Consider the following 15,447-nt stretch of genomic DNA (forward strand, 5'->3'; position numbering starts at 1 on the left):
AGGAAGTACTCCCTCATTTTCTTTACTGAAAGGTTTTTTATAAGATTGGATTTATTTCTTAAATGCTTGATCACATTTGCCAATGAAGCCATCTGGAACTGGAAACTGTGGTAATATGGAATTTGTCTATTTTGCCTGGGTTGTTCAGTTTATTGGCAAAAAATTATTCGTAATATTCCTTTATTTTTGTTTCAGTGTCTGTATCCTTGTATTGGTATCTTGTGTTTTCTCTCGTTTTACTCTTGGTTAGTCTAGCTAGAGGTTTGTCAATTACATCAGTTTTTTTTTTCAAAGAACCAACTTTTGACTTCACTGGGTTTTAACTTTTTAAATTAACTTTTACTCTTATCTTTAGTATTTGTTTTCTTCTACTTCAGGTTTAACTTGTTCTTTTTCTTGGTTGCTAGGAGGGTGCTTAAAACACTGATTTTAAAACTTTCTATTTTCTTAATAACTATACATATCACTATGAGTACTGTACTGACTACATGTCATGAATTTTGGTTTGCTTTTGTCTTTTTCATTCCATTCAAAATATTTTCTAATTTCTTTCATGATTTAGTCTTTGATGCAAATAGGCTGAATTTCCATATATTTAGGGTTTTTCTGGATGTCTTTTATTATTATTTGCCCACATAAATATCACTTTAATGCTTTTCATTTCCTTGTGTTTTTCAGATTTCTACCAGATACCATTTATCTTCCATCCAAATAATGTCACTTAACATTTCCTATAGTGTGAGTCTGTCTACAGTGCATTTTTTCACATTTTGTTTAACCAAAAATTTCTTATTTAGCCTTCCCTTTGAAGGAGATATTCACTGAATATAGACTTGTGGGTTCAAAATCTGTCGGTCTTTAAAAATGCCCTTGTCTTCTGTCTGGCAAAAGTTTCTGTTGGCTCTTATCTTTGTTCTACTCTTTGGTCTGTATCTCTGTTGCTCAGACTGCTTTTATAATTTTCTCTTTTTCACAAGTTTTCAGCGATTTGATTGTGGTGTGCCTTGATATAAGTGAGGTGATAGACTGTTTTGTCTTTCTTTAGGTTCACTGAGCTTTTTTAGCTGTCTGATTATATGATTCATCATATTTGGAATTTTCAGCCATCATTTTTTCCAATTTTTTCTGTCACACACACTTCTCATTAAAGAGTTCAATTAATTAGATTGCTTGGTACTTTTTCACTGGCCACTGTGACATTGTTCATTTCCTTTTTAGTTTACTTTTTCTCTGTGTGCTTTATTTCTTAGCATTTTTTCCCTTAATCTTAAATTCACTGATCTTTCTACAGTTTTTTCTTTTAATCTCATCTAATGAGATTCTTTTTTTTTTTTTTAATAAATTTATTTATTTTAGTTGGGGGCTAATTACTTTACAATATTGTAGTAGTTTTTGCCATACATTGACATGAATCAGCCATGGGTTTACATGTGTTCCCCTTCCTGGACCCCCCTCCCACCTCCCTCCGCATCCCATCCCTCTGGGTCATCCCATTTTCCCAGCCCTGAGCATTTGTCTCATGCATCGAACATGGAATGGTGTTCTGTTTCACGTATGATAATATACATGTTTCAATGCTATTCTCCCAGAACGTCTCACCCTCACCTTCTCCCTCAGAGTCCATAAGACTGTTCTATGCATCTGTGTCTCTTATTCTGTCTCGCATATAGGGTTATCATTACCATTTTTCAAATTCCATATATATGCATTAGTATACTGTATTGGTGTGTTTCTTTCTGGCTTACTTCACTCTGTATTATGGGCTCCAATTTCATCCATCTCAATAGAACCGATTCAAATGTATTTTTTTTAATGGCTGAGTAATATTCCATTGTGTATATGTACCACAGCTTCCTTATCCATTCGTCTGCTGATGGACATCTAGGTTGCTTCCATGTCCTGGCTATTGTAAACAGTGCTGCAATGAACATTGGGGTACACGCGTTTCTTTCAATTCTGGTTTCCTCAGTGTGTATGCCCAGCAGTGGGATTGCTGGGTCATATGGCAGTGCTATTCCCAGTTTTTAAAGGAGTCTCCACACTGTTCTCCATAGTGGCTGTACTAGTTTGCATTCCCACCAACGGTGTAAGAGGGTTCCCTTTTCTCCACACCCTCTCCAGCATTTATTGCTTGTAGACTTTTGGATAGCAGCCATTCTGACTGGTGTGAAATGGTACCTCATTGTGGTTTTGATTTGCATTTCTCTAATAATGAATGATGTTGAGCATCTTTTCATGTGTTTGTTAGCCATCTGTATGTCTTCTTTGGAGAAATGTCTGTTCAGTTCTTTGGCCCATTTTTTGATTGGGTCGTATATTTTTCTGGAATTCAGCTGCAGGAATTGCTTGTATATTTTTGAGATTAATTGTTTGTCTGTTGCTTCATTTGCTATTATTTTCTCCCATTCTGAAGGCTGTCTTTTCACCTTGCTTATAGTTTCCTTTGTTGTGCAAAAGCTTTTAATTTTAATTAGGTCCCATTTGTTTATTTTTGCTTTTATTTCCAATATTCTGGGAGGTGGGTCATGGAGGATCCTGCTGTGATTTATGTCGGAGAGTGTTTTGCCTATGTTTTCCTCTAGGAGTTTTATAGTTTCTGGTCTTACGTTTAGATCTTTAAACCATTTTGAGTTTATTTTTGTGTAAGGTGTTAGGAAGTGTTCTAGTTTCATTCTTTTAAAAGTGGTTGACCAGTATTCCCAGCACCACTTGTTAAAGACATTGTCTTTTCTCCATTGTATATTCTTGCCTCCTTTGTCGAAGATAAGGTGTCCATAGGTGTGTGGGTTTATCTCTGGGCTTTCTATTTTGTTCCATTGATCTATATTTCTATCTTTGTGCCAGTACCATACTGTCTTGATGACTGTGGCTTTGTAGTAGAGCCTGAAGTCAGGCAGGTTGATTCCTCCAGTTCCATTCTTCTTTCTCAAGATTGCTTTGGCTATTCGAGGTTTCTTTTATTTCCATTCAAATTGTGAAATGATTTGTTCTAGTTCTGTGAAAAATACCATTGGTAGCTTGATAGGGATTGCATTGAATCTATAGATTGCTTTGGGTAGTATACTCATTTTCACTATATTAATTCTTCCAATCCATGAACACGGTAAATTTCTCCATCTGTTTGTGTCCTCTTTGATTTCTTTCATCAGTGTTTTATAGTTTTCTATATACAAGTCTTTTGTGTCTTTAGATAGATATATTCTTAAGTATTTTATTCTTTTTGTTGCAATGGTGAATGGTATTGTTTCCTTCATTTCTCTTTCTGTTTTCTCATTATTGGAGTATAGGAACGCAAGGGATTTCTGTGTGTTAATTTTATATCCTGCAACTTAACTATATTCATTGATTAGCTCTAGTAATTTTGTGGTAGAATCTTTAGGGTTTTCTATGTAGAGGATCATGTCATCTGCAAACAGTGAGAGTTTTACTTCTTCTTTTCCTATCTGTATTCCTTTTATTTCTTTTTCAGCTCTGATTGCTGTGGCCAAAACTTCCAAAACTATGTTGAATAGTAGTGGTGAAAGTGGGCATCCTTGCCTTGTTTCTGACTTTAGGGCAAATGCTTTCAATTTTTCACCATTGAGAATAATGTTTGCTGTGGGTTTGTCATATATAGCTTTTATTATGTTGAGGCATGTTCCTTCTATTCCTGCTTTCTGGAGGGTTTTTATCATAAATGGATGTTGAATTTTGTCAAAGGCTTTTTCTGCATCTATTGAGATAATCATATGGTTTTTGATTGATTTGCAGATGTTAAAGAAACCTTGCATTCCTGGGATAAAGCCCACTTAGTCATGATGTATGATCTTTTTAATATGATGTTGGATTCTGTTTGCTAGAATTTTATTAAGGATTTTTGCATCTATGTTCATCAGTGATATTGGCCTGTAGTTTTCTTTTTTTGTGGCATCTTTGTCTGGTTCTGGAATTAGGGTGATGGTGGCCTCGTAGAATGAGTTTGGAAGTTTACCATCTTCTGCAATTTTCTGGAAGAGTTTGAGTAGGATAGGTGTTAGCTCTTCTCTAAATTTTTGGTAGAATTCTGCTGTGAAGCCGTCTGGTCCTGGGCTTTTGTTAGCTGGAAGGTTTCTGATTACAGTTTCGATTTCCGTGCTTGTGATGAGTCTGTTAAGATCTTCTATTTCTTCCTGGTTCAGTTTTGGAAAGTTATACTTTTCTAAGAATTTGTCCATTTCTCCCAAGTTGTCCATTTTATTGGCATATAGCTGTTGGTAGTAGTCTCTTATGATCCTTTGTATTTCTGTGGAGTCTGTTGTGATCTCTCCATTTTCATTTCTAATTTTGTTGATCTGATTCTTCTCCTTTTGTTTCTTGATGAATCTGGCTAATGGCTTGTCAATTTTGTTTATCTTCTCGAAAAACCAGCTTTTAGTTTTGTTGATTTTTGCTATGGTCTCTTTTGTTGCTTTTGCATTTATTTCTGCCCTAATTTTTAAGATTTCTTTCCTTCTATTGACCCTGGGGTTCTTCATTTCTTCCTTCTCTAGTTGCTTTAGGTGTAGAGTTAGTTTATTTATTTGATTTTTTTCTTGTTTCTTGAGGTACGCCTGTATTGCTATGCATCTTCCCCTTAGCATTGCTTTTACAGTGTCCCATAGGTTTGGGGTTGTTGTGTTTTCATTTTCATTCGTTTCTATGCATAATTTGATTTTTTTTTTGATTTCTTCTGTGATTTGTTGGTTATTCAGAAGCGTGTTGTTTAGCCTCCATATGTTGGAATTTTTAATAGCTTTTCTCCTGTAATTGAGGTCTAATCTTACTGCATTGTGGTCAGAGAAGATGGCTGGGATGATTTCAATTTTTCGGAATTTACCAAGGCTAGATTTATGGCCCAGGATGTGATCTATCCTGGAGAAAGTTCCATGTGCACTTGAGAAAAAGGTGAAATTGGTTGCTTTGTGGTGGAAAGTCCTGTAAATATCAATTAAATCTAATTTGCCTATTGTATCATTTAAAGTTTGTGTTTCCTTGTTAATTTTCTGTTTAGTTGATCTATCCATATGTGTGAGTGGAGTATTAAAGTCTCCCACTATTATTGTGTTATTGTTAATTTCCCCTTTCATACTTGTTAGTATTTGCCTTATATATTGTGGTGCTCCTATGTTGGGTGCATATATATTTATAATTGTTACATCTTCTTCTTGGATTGACCCTTTGATCATTATGTAGTGTCCTTCTTTGTCCCTTTTCACAGCCTTTATTTTAAAGTCTATTTTATCTGAAATGAGTATTGCGACTCCTGCTTTCTTTTGGTCTCCATTTGCATGAAATATGTTTTTCCATCCCTTCACTTTCAGTCTGTATGTGTCCCTATTTTTGAGGTGGGTCTCTTGTAGACAGCATATATAGGGGTCTTGTTTTTGTATCCATTCAGCCAGCCTTTGTCTTTTGGTTGGGGCATTCAACCCATTTACATTTAAGGTAATTATTGATAAGTATGATCCCGTTGCCATTTACTTTGTTGTTTTGAGTTCATGTTTAAACATCCTTTCTGTGTTTCCTGTTTAGAGAAGATCCTTTAGCATTTGTTGGAGAGCTGGTTTGGTGGTGCTGAATTCCCTCAGCTCTTGCTTGTCTGTAAAGCTTTTGAATTCTCCTTCATATCTGAATGAGATCCTTGCTGGGTACAGTAATCTGGGTTGTAGATTATTCTCTTTCATTACTTTAAGTATGTCCTGCCATTCCCTTCTAGCCTGAAGAGTTTCTATTGAAAGATCAGCTGTTATCCTTATGGGGATCCCCTTGTGTGTTATTTGTTGTTTTTCCCTTGCTGCTTTTAATATTTGTTCTTTGTGTTTGATCTTTGTTAATCTGATTAATATGTGTCTTGGGGTGTTTCGCCTTGGGTTTATCCTGTTTGGGACTCTCTGGGTTTCTTGGACTTCTGTGACTATTTCCTTCCTCATTTTAGGGAAATTTTCAACTATTATCTCCTCGAGTATTTTTTCATGGCCTTTCCTTTTATCTTCTTCTTCTGGGACTCCTATGATTCGAATGTTGGGGCGTTTCATATTGTCCCAGAGGTCCCTGAGGTTTTCCTCATTTCTTTTGATTCTTTTTTCTTTTTTCTTCTCTGCTTTGTTTATTTCCACCATTCTATCTTCTACCTCACTTATCCTATCTTCTGCCTCCGTTATTCTACTGTTGGTTCCCTCCAGAGTGTCTTTTATCTCCTTTATTTCATTATTCATTATATACTGACTCCTTTTTATTTCTTCTAGGTCCTTGATAAACATTTCTTGCATCTTCTCAATCCTTGTCTCCAGGCTATTTATCCGTAACTCCATTTTGCTTTCAAGATTTTGGATCATTTTTATTATCATTATTTTAAATGCTTTTTCAGATAGATTCCCTATCTCCTCCTCTTTTGTTTGGTTTGGTGGGCATTTCTCATTTTCCTTTACTTGCTGAGTATTTCTCTGCCTTTTCATCTTGTTTAGATTGCTGTGTTAGGCGTGGCCTTTCTCTATTCTGGTAGTTTGAAGTTCCTCTTTATTGTGGAGGTTCCTCACTGTGGGTGGGGTTGGATGTGTGGCTTGTCAAGGTTTCCTGGATGAGGGAGCTTGTGTCGGTGTTCTGGTGGGTGGAGCTGGATTTCTTCTCTCTAGAGTGCAATGGAGTGTCCAGTATTGAGTTTTGAGATGTCTATGGATTTGGTGTGCCTCTGGGCAGCCTGTATATTGATGCACAGGGCTATGTTCCTGCATTGCTGGAGAATTTGTGTGGTATGTCTTGCTCTGGAACTTATTGGCTCTTGGGTGGAGCTTGGTTTCAGTGTATATGTGGAGGCTATTGGATGATCTCTTTTTAAGTAATGTTTCCTCTGGCTTTCAGTCTTATTCTTGCAGTAGCCTCAAGACTTCTCCATCCATACAGCATCAATAATAAAATTTTAGGTTAATGGTGAAAAGATTCTCCACAGTGAGGGATACTCAGAAATGTTCACTGAGTTACATGGAGAGGTGAAGGGGGGGGGAGTTTGAGGTGACCAGGAGGAGAAGAGGGGGACTCAAACGTGGAGAGAGCAGTCTAGCCAGTAAGCACTTCCCTCTGTGCTCTCCACAGTCTGGAACCCTCAGAGCGGTTCACAGAGATACAAAGAGAGGGGGGAGGAAGGTAATAGAGGTGAGCATGAGTAGAAAGGGAGGAATCAAGAGAGGAGAGAGAGATCTGGGCAGTATCCTGTTCCTGAAGTGTTCTCCGGTACCCAGAACACCCTCAGAGATTCACAGAATTGGGTTGAGAGGAGAAGGAGGAGGGTGGGAGATAGAGGTTCCCTGGGGGAGAAGAAAGAGCATCAATAGGGGGAGAGAGTAATCAAGGCAGTAATCACACTCCTGAGTAAAAATGGGTACTAAAGATGATTGGGTTCTTAAATGTACAAAATTGATATCAAATACGTAAAACAAAGATTAAAAATCTAGAGTAGAGATTAGACTCTTATAAAACATACAATATAAAAAAAGGAAAAAAGAAAACAGTGTAAAAAGAAAAACAACAGTAAAACAGTAAAAAAAGAGACAGTAAAAAAAAGTAAAACAGGAAAGAAACAATAAAAAAAAGAAAACATAAAAGGTATAAGATATATGTATGCAGTTTGCTTTAAAAATAGGGTTTTTTTTTTTTGCAAGGTAGTAGTGGGTTATGAAAATGAAAATTAAAGGTGTAATAGAGGACTTAAAGAAAAAAGAAAGAAAAAAACTTTAAAAAAAATTTTAAAAAATGATAATAGCAAAAATATATATCCCGGACTTTCTCTGGGGCTGTTGTGAGCAGTGTGGGGTCTGATCAGTTTCAGATAGATCCTTGTTCCTGCTTATACTTTTCAAGATCTATAGGCCCCTTTCAATGCAGTCGGTGTTAACTACAGGGATTTTAATCTGTTGGCCTGTCACTTCCAACACGCTTCCCTCTGCTTATTTGGCTTCTGTTTGGAGGTCTCTTCAGTATCTAATTTCCGCCCTGCCACACAGGGGCGGGGGTGGTCTCTTTAGGTTCACTTGTTCAGTCTTGCTGTGGGGAGGGAGGAACACTGCAAACCTATATCACTGGCGTGTGTGTAGCGAGCTCGCAGTGTCTCGGCTGCACTGGGTTCGACCCCGCTCACGGCGTGTGTGCTTTCCCCGTCTACCCTGCTCAGGCTTCAGGTTACTCGGCTGGGGAGTGGGCCCTGAGATGCGTGCACTTCCCAGGTCTAAGCCGCTCAGGTTCAGGTTCCCGAGTACTCCACAAAGGCGCAGACTCAGTTGCGCCCGCGGTTTGTGCCGTTCCCGGTCGGAGCAGCTCAGGCAGCCAGGAGTTTGGTGAACGCACTCTCCCCCGTTGGGGCGGTGCGGCTTATCACCTCCCTGGTCCCCGCCTCGGTTTACGGGCGCGCCTGGCTCCGGTGTGCTTTGTGTCTGTTCTGGGGAGCTGGTCTCTGGCTGCGACCCTCCTGGCGGCTGTCGACCCCCCGGGATCTCAGGCAGTCTTTGCTTAGAAACTGGGAGCCTGTTTGCAGTTTGGTAGGGGGTGCCCTCTCTGAGGCCGAGTTTGCCCCTTTCCGGCTCTGGCGGGCCCCGCCTGCTTGCTGTGTCCGGCGGGGGATGGGGCGGTCCGCAGCCGGCTAGCTCTCCTCTGGTATCGCTCAGTCCTTTGTTCTGTGAGCGGGCTGGCAGTGCTTTAGATTTGAGCTTTTCGCGGGATAGTTTTCTCTCTCTGGCTGTCCCACAGTTTAGGTTACTAGCTCATGTTAGCTCCCTCAGATTGCCCTCAGGGCGTTCGGGCCCGGACCTTACCCTAGGCAGTGCCGCCCGCTCCTCTCCGTTCAGCCCCCACTTGCTGGTGGCGGCTGCGAGCGTCTGGGGTTCTTTGCTGGGAGTTCCCTTTAGGCACGTAATCTGTGGGTTTTATTTATTTTTTCTCCCAATTATGTTGCCCTCCGAGATTCGAAATCTTCCCCCAAACCCGCCGGTGAGAGGGTTTCCTGGTGCTTGGAAATTTCTCCTCTTTTAGGACTCCCTCCCCGGGACGGGTCTCCGTCCCTAACTCTTTAGTCTCTCTTTTTATCTTTTATAATTTCTCCTACCTGATTTCAGAGATAATGCGCTGTCTTTCTGGATGCCTGACGTCCTCTGCCAGCGTTCAGAAGTAGTTTTGTGAAGTTTGCTCAGCGTTCAGATGTTCTTTCTATAAATTTGTGGAGGAGAGAGTGGTCTCCCCATCCTATTCCTCCGCCATCTTCGTGGTTCTAATGAGATTCTTAAAGAGATGGGAATACCATACCACCTGACCTGCCTGCTGAGAAATCTGTATGCAGGTCAAGAAGCGACAGTTAGGACCAGACATGGAACAATGGACTGGCTCCAAATTGGGAAAGGAGTACGTCAGGGCTGTATATTGTCACCCTGCTTATTTAACTTATATGCAGAGTACATCATGAGAAATGCAGGGTTGAATAAAGCACAAGCTGGAATCAAGATTGCCAGGAGAAATATCAATAACCTCAGATATGCAGATGACACCACCCTTGTGGCAGAAAGTGAAGAGGAGCTAAAGAGCCTCTGGATGAAAGTGAAAGAGGAGAGTGAAAAATTGACTTAAAACTCAACATTAAAAAACTAAGATCATGGCATCTTGTCCCATCACTTCGTGGCAAATAGATGGGGGAAGAATGGAAACAGTGACAGATTTTATTTTCTTGGGCTCCAAAACCACTGCAGTTGGTGACTGCGGCCATGAAATTAAAAGACACTAGCTCCTTGGAAGAAAAGCCATGACCAACCTAGACAGCATATTCAAAAGCAGAGACATTACTTTGCCAAAAAAGGTCCATCTAGTCAAAGCTATGTTTTTTCCAGTAATCATGTATGTATATGAGAGCTGGACCATAAAGAAAGCTGAGTGCCAAAGAATTGATGGTTTTGAACTGTGGTTTTGGAGAAGACTCGTGAGAGTCCCTTGGACAGCAAGGAGATCAAACCAGCCTGTCCGAAAGGAAATCAGTCCTGAATATTTATTGGAAGGACTGATGCTGAAGCTGAAACTCCAATACTTTGGCCATCTGATGAGAAGAACTGACTCATTTGAAAAGACTCTGATGTTTGGAAAGATTGAAGGTGGGAGTAGAAGGGGACGACAGAGGATGAAATGGTTGGATGGCATCACCGACTTGATGGACATGAGTTTGAGCAAGCTCCGGGAGTTGCTGATAAACAGGGAAGCCTGGCATGCTGCAGTCCATGGGGTCACAAAGAGTCGGACACAACAGTGAGCAACTGAACTGAACTGAACTGATAAGATCTGTGTTCCTACAATAACTCCCACTTTTACTTGAGTTTATTTGTGTACATTTGTGTTCCTTAAAAAGAAAAAGAAGGAAGGGGAAAAATAAGAGGAAGAGAAGGAGGGGGGAAAGAAGGAGAGATAAAAAAGCTAATACTAGCATGGGCTTACTATGTGCCAAGCACCACTCTAACCTCTTTCTATATAATAACTTGGTCATATCCTTAAACAATTTGACATGAGATAGATATTATCATTTTATTCACCATTCAGGACATGAAGGAGAACATATACAGGTTAAGTAACTTGCCTAAGTTCACATAGTAAGAAATGAAGTGGACATTTTAATTCAGGCAATAAATCATCTGTCATCTACATTACTAATCACATTATAGTCATTTTCTGCAAATATCGCTATATTCATTTGCTAAGACTGCCATAACAAAACACTACAGACCAGGTGGCTTAAACAACAGAAAGGTATTCCTTACAATTCTGAAGGAGATGAGAAGTCCAAGAACAAAAGTGTCAGCAGATTTGGTTTCTTTGGAGACCTCTCCTTGCTTTGCAGAGAGCCATCTTCTTACTATGGCTCCACATAGCTTTTATTCTGTGCCCATGTGTACCTGGTGTCTCTTTCCAGGGTCCTCTGTCCATGGATTATTCCAGGTAAGAAAACTGGAGTGGGTAGCCATCCCCTTCTCCAGGGGATCTTCCCAACCCAGGGATCGAACCAAGGTCTCCTGCATTGGAGGCAAATTATTTACCATCTGAGCCACCACAGAAAGTAGTCACATTGAACTAGGGCCCCATTATTTTGACCTTTATTATCTCATTTGACCTTTATTATCTCTTTAAAGGCTCTGTCTCCAAAGATAGTCATATTTGGGATTCCAAATTTAGGGGCACAATTCAGTCTATGCGTGTGTGCGTGCATCCTAAGTTGCTTCAGTTGTATACTATACTGCGACCCTGTGGACTGTAGCTCGCCAGGCTCCTCTGTCCATGCGATTCTCCAGGCAAGAATACTGGAGTGTGTTTGCCATGCCCTTCTCCAGGGGATCTTCCTGACCCAGGGATTGAACTCAGGTCTCTTACATCTCCTGCATTGGCAAGTGGGTTCTCTACCATTAGCGCCTCCTGGGAAGCCCAGTTCAGTCCATAGCAGTCTCTAAATCTTCAGATGGAAATCAAACCTTGGAAAGCTGAGTTCATGATGCCAGGGTAAATCACTTGGGTAAAACAAATGCACCTGGCTTACCTGTAGACTTGACCATTTATTGCAACTGAACTACAACTAGTTATACTAATCATTGTTTTAATTTGCTGTTTGTTTCCAAATTGTTTATGCTTAGTGTTTCCCTGCTGTCCTATAACTTTGTCAGTGTTACCAGCTGTACTACTTATGCCCTGTCTATTTTATAGGAATGTTTGCTCTTGTAGTACCCAATGTGTAATCAGACCTCCAAAAGATGGGTGATGGCTAAACATCTTGAGGAAATAGATCACATTTATGATCTTTACAGAGTGATTGTAATAATGTAGTTCTAGGTATGGGAAGAAGCAAAAAGGGAAAATATCTGCTGGGTCATAATTGACTAATAAGACAGAGGGTCCAGAGAACCTTTCAGTAGCAACAGGGCTGAATCCAGAAATTGGCACCTGGAGTCGCATATCAACAAGAATTTTTGCCTGATCTGGGAAGAGACTTTCAGCACAGAGGGACAAAAATTAGTCATGAAATATCTCCCAAACACTGGTCGAATTTTGGGCCAAGAAGAGGAACTGAGAAATAAAATATTGCCCAACATATCAGTAAGCAAAGGATGTTACAGTCAGCAATTGCAGCCCTCCAGTGTTTAGCTGGTGAGCCCTGAGGGAACTCTTGAAGGAAACCAAGAATACCTGCCATTGGGCAGCCATCAGACTACAGCCACTCTCAACAGTGAGTCTTGAGGAAACTCAGGATGTGAAAACACAGGATACAGCCCTGTGGAGCTGAGGCACATATCAAAAGAATGATTGGAGTGAGCCCAGACTCACATCTTCCCACGCATAGAAAAGCGCTAAATTCCTTTATCTGAGATATCGTTTTCTTTTATTAAAAGTAATCTTTTGTTCCTACCACCTGCGCTTTGTTGCAAAACTCTTATATATTCTAGGTCTCCTCTTGCCTCCTCAAAGCAGCTTTCTCAGGGGTTACTTGAAGTGCTGCTTCTTGGGCTTAAAGACCTCGGTGGTGGTGGTGGTTTAGTCACTAATTTGTATCCAACTCTCTGCGACCCCATGGACTGTAGCCCGCCAGGCTTCTCTGTCCATGTGATTTTCCATGCAAGAATACCAGAGTGGGTTGCCATTTCCTTCTGCCAAGGATCTTCGCAACCCAGGGATCGAACCCATGTCTCCTGCATTGCAGGCAGTCTCCTGCTTAGTATGTCTGCCAAATAAAACATAAGTCTCAAAAAGAAATGCAGAAACTAATAGAAGACACACACACCCACACACAAATACCCTAATTCAGATGTCAGAGTAGATAATTTTAATTATATAAAAGGTAAGACAATAAGCATCCACTATGTATGCTCTAATAACTTAAAAGTGGATTGAGGATCTTTCAGAGCCTATAACCTAGAAAAGCATCCTTGCTCTATTTACATCAACATATTTTCATGAAGATGAAAATTATTAGCTAATGGTGGCTCAGATGGTAAAGAGTCTGCCTGCAATGCAGGAGACTGGGGTTTGATCCCTGGGTTGGGAGGATCCCCTGGACAAGTGAATGGCTACTCACTCCAGTATTCTTACTTGGAGAATCCTGGGGACAGAGGAGCCTGGTAGGCTACAGTCCATGGGGTCACAGAGTTGGACAGGACTGAGCAACTCAGCACACACACAAAACACATCTAATATTGTATATCTTCCTTTATCCCCCATACTCCAGCAAGAAGCTGGACATTCTTCTACACCTATAAGAAGGGAGAAAAAAAAGGAAGAAAAATTAATTTCATGGTCCACAAGATTTATTGCACAGAAAATTTGAGTCGAATTGTAAGCTTACAAAAGTATAATAAGGTTCATAACCCTATTATTATCCTGAGTTATTGCCCTGAGCCTCAAATTTTATTTTTTAAAAATCTGTGAGGTATGAGGAATATTTTTAGGAATAATATTACTTTGTTTATAATTTTTAAATATGTTTATCATGCATATCCTAACTTTACCCATTGATTTGTAAATTAGTCATTTATACATTCCAAAATGTTCATGCCCTAAGGGCTGACCTTAACACTTTGATCTTTGTGAACCTCTGAATGTATCATTTTCAATAGAGATTTTCTTTTAAATAAATGCATGATTTTCTATTATGAACAAGTAATGCCAATGTCCAAAAATGACAAGAAGAAAAAAAACTCAAAGCATCTATTTAAAGCCAAGTCTGAGAATATGTCATTTCAAAGTCATTTCAAGTAGCTAGTAACTGCAATTCTAAAATTAAGTAAATTTACATAGTCTAACACATTTTCCTTCTTTAAAAGAGTTGTACAAAGAAATTGACTCTTTGGAAAATGTCATGCTTTGAACAATCATTTAAATTAATGTTCCATAAATCACAATCTTATTTAGCATATTAGTTCAGATAATTAGTTTACATACACATGATTGAAACAATAAAATGTTCTGAGTTATATAATTGTTCATAATTAGAATATTAAATTACTGCCCTAGTTTTTAAATTTTCAAAGAAATTGTCTCATCATTATTTGGTATTTACTTAGCTTATGTTTTTATTGCTAAACTTGAGTTTCTACTTGGCAAGCTCAAATATAATTTGTTTAATGGAGTGAAGAAGATAAAACATTTAGGTAAATGTCAGCATAGCTGAATATGTAAATTTTAGAAATAGATGCAAAAAATTTGACTCCTTTCTGACAGCACCCTAAAATCTAAAAAGGAAAATATATATATATACACATATAAACATATCATTTTAAAAGGCTTATCCATGCCGAACACAGACTTATTACAGTTTTGTTTGAATCTGACTTTAAAATCTATGGTAATTCTATATCATTTGTCTCTGACAGTCATATCACCAGGAAAGAATTAATCTATCAGAGTTGCTGTCTGTTTCTCTTCTTTCTCTCCTCTATCTTCTGCTGTTATTCTTTCTCCTTCTCTCCTACTTTCCACTTTCTTTTTACCCTTTTCTTTCCTAATGCCAAAAAAGCTTATTTAATTAAGCCACAACTACTATGCGGGACCTCCTAAAATTCTATAATTAAAAGCTTTATCTTCATAGAAATAATATGTCTTATAATATTTGGTAGTTCTAATCTAGAATGTTTCTAGCATCCAATAAGAAAAATCAAATAACAAGAATTAGTCATATTCCAACTTTATTCCATGAATAAGAATTAAATACTGAAAATATGGAGATGTAATTTTTAGGGTCTATTTTAAGGCTCTACATGAAAGCTTTAGAAAACAATTGATTCACTTCTCAGAAGGTAGTTATTATGGATTCAGTTGTGTCCTCCCTCAAATTCACTTATTGACATCCTAACAGTCCCTCAGAATGTGACCTTATCTGAAGACAGGGTCTTTATAGAGGTGCTCAAGTTAAATGACATTAGGATGAGCCCTTTCCTAACATAATCTATAAAAAGGGGAAATTTGGAGACAGACACATAGAGAAACCCTGTGACTATCAACAAAGAAATCAGGGTGATGTACCTATAAGCTAAAGAACCCTAGAGATTGCCAAGCAAATCACCAGAAGCTCGAGGACAGATACAGAACTGATTCTTCCTCAAAACTCCCAGAAGGAAAAAACCTTACCAAAGCCTTGATCTTGAGATTCTGGCCTACAGAACCATGAGACAATGAATTGTTATTTAAGCCTCAGTTTGGGGTATTGTGTCATGGTAGCCCTAGAAAACTAATATAGTATCTAACTTTTGTTATTTCCACTTGGTAACTTTGTGGCTTCTAATTTTGATAATGTTTTCATTTGCGTTGAAGACTCATTGATACCAGAAAAGAAAAAAATCAGAATGATAGGAAAAGTGAAAGTGTTAGCTGCTCAAGTGAAAGTGTTAGTCGCTCAGTTGTGTCTGACTTTTTGCGATTCCATGGACTGTAGCCTGCCAGGCTCCTCTATTC

This window comes from Giraffa tippelskirchi, chromosome 1 (assembly GCF_054371585.1).
Source record: "Giraffa tippelskirchi isolate mGirTip1 chromosome 1, T2T-mGirTip1v1.2.pri, whole genome shotgun sequence".
Lineage (NCBI taxonomy): Eukaryota > Metazoa > Chordata > Mammalia > Artiodactyla > Giraffidae > Giraffa > Giraffa tippelskirchi.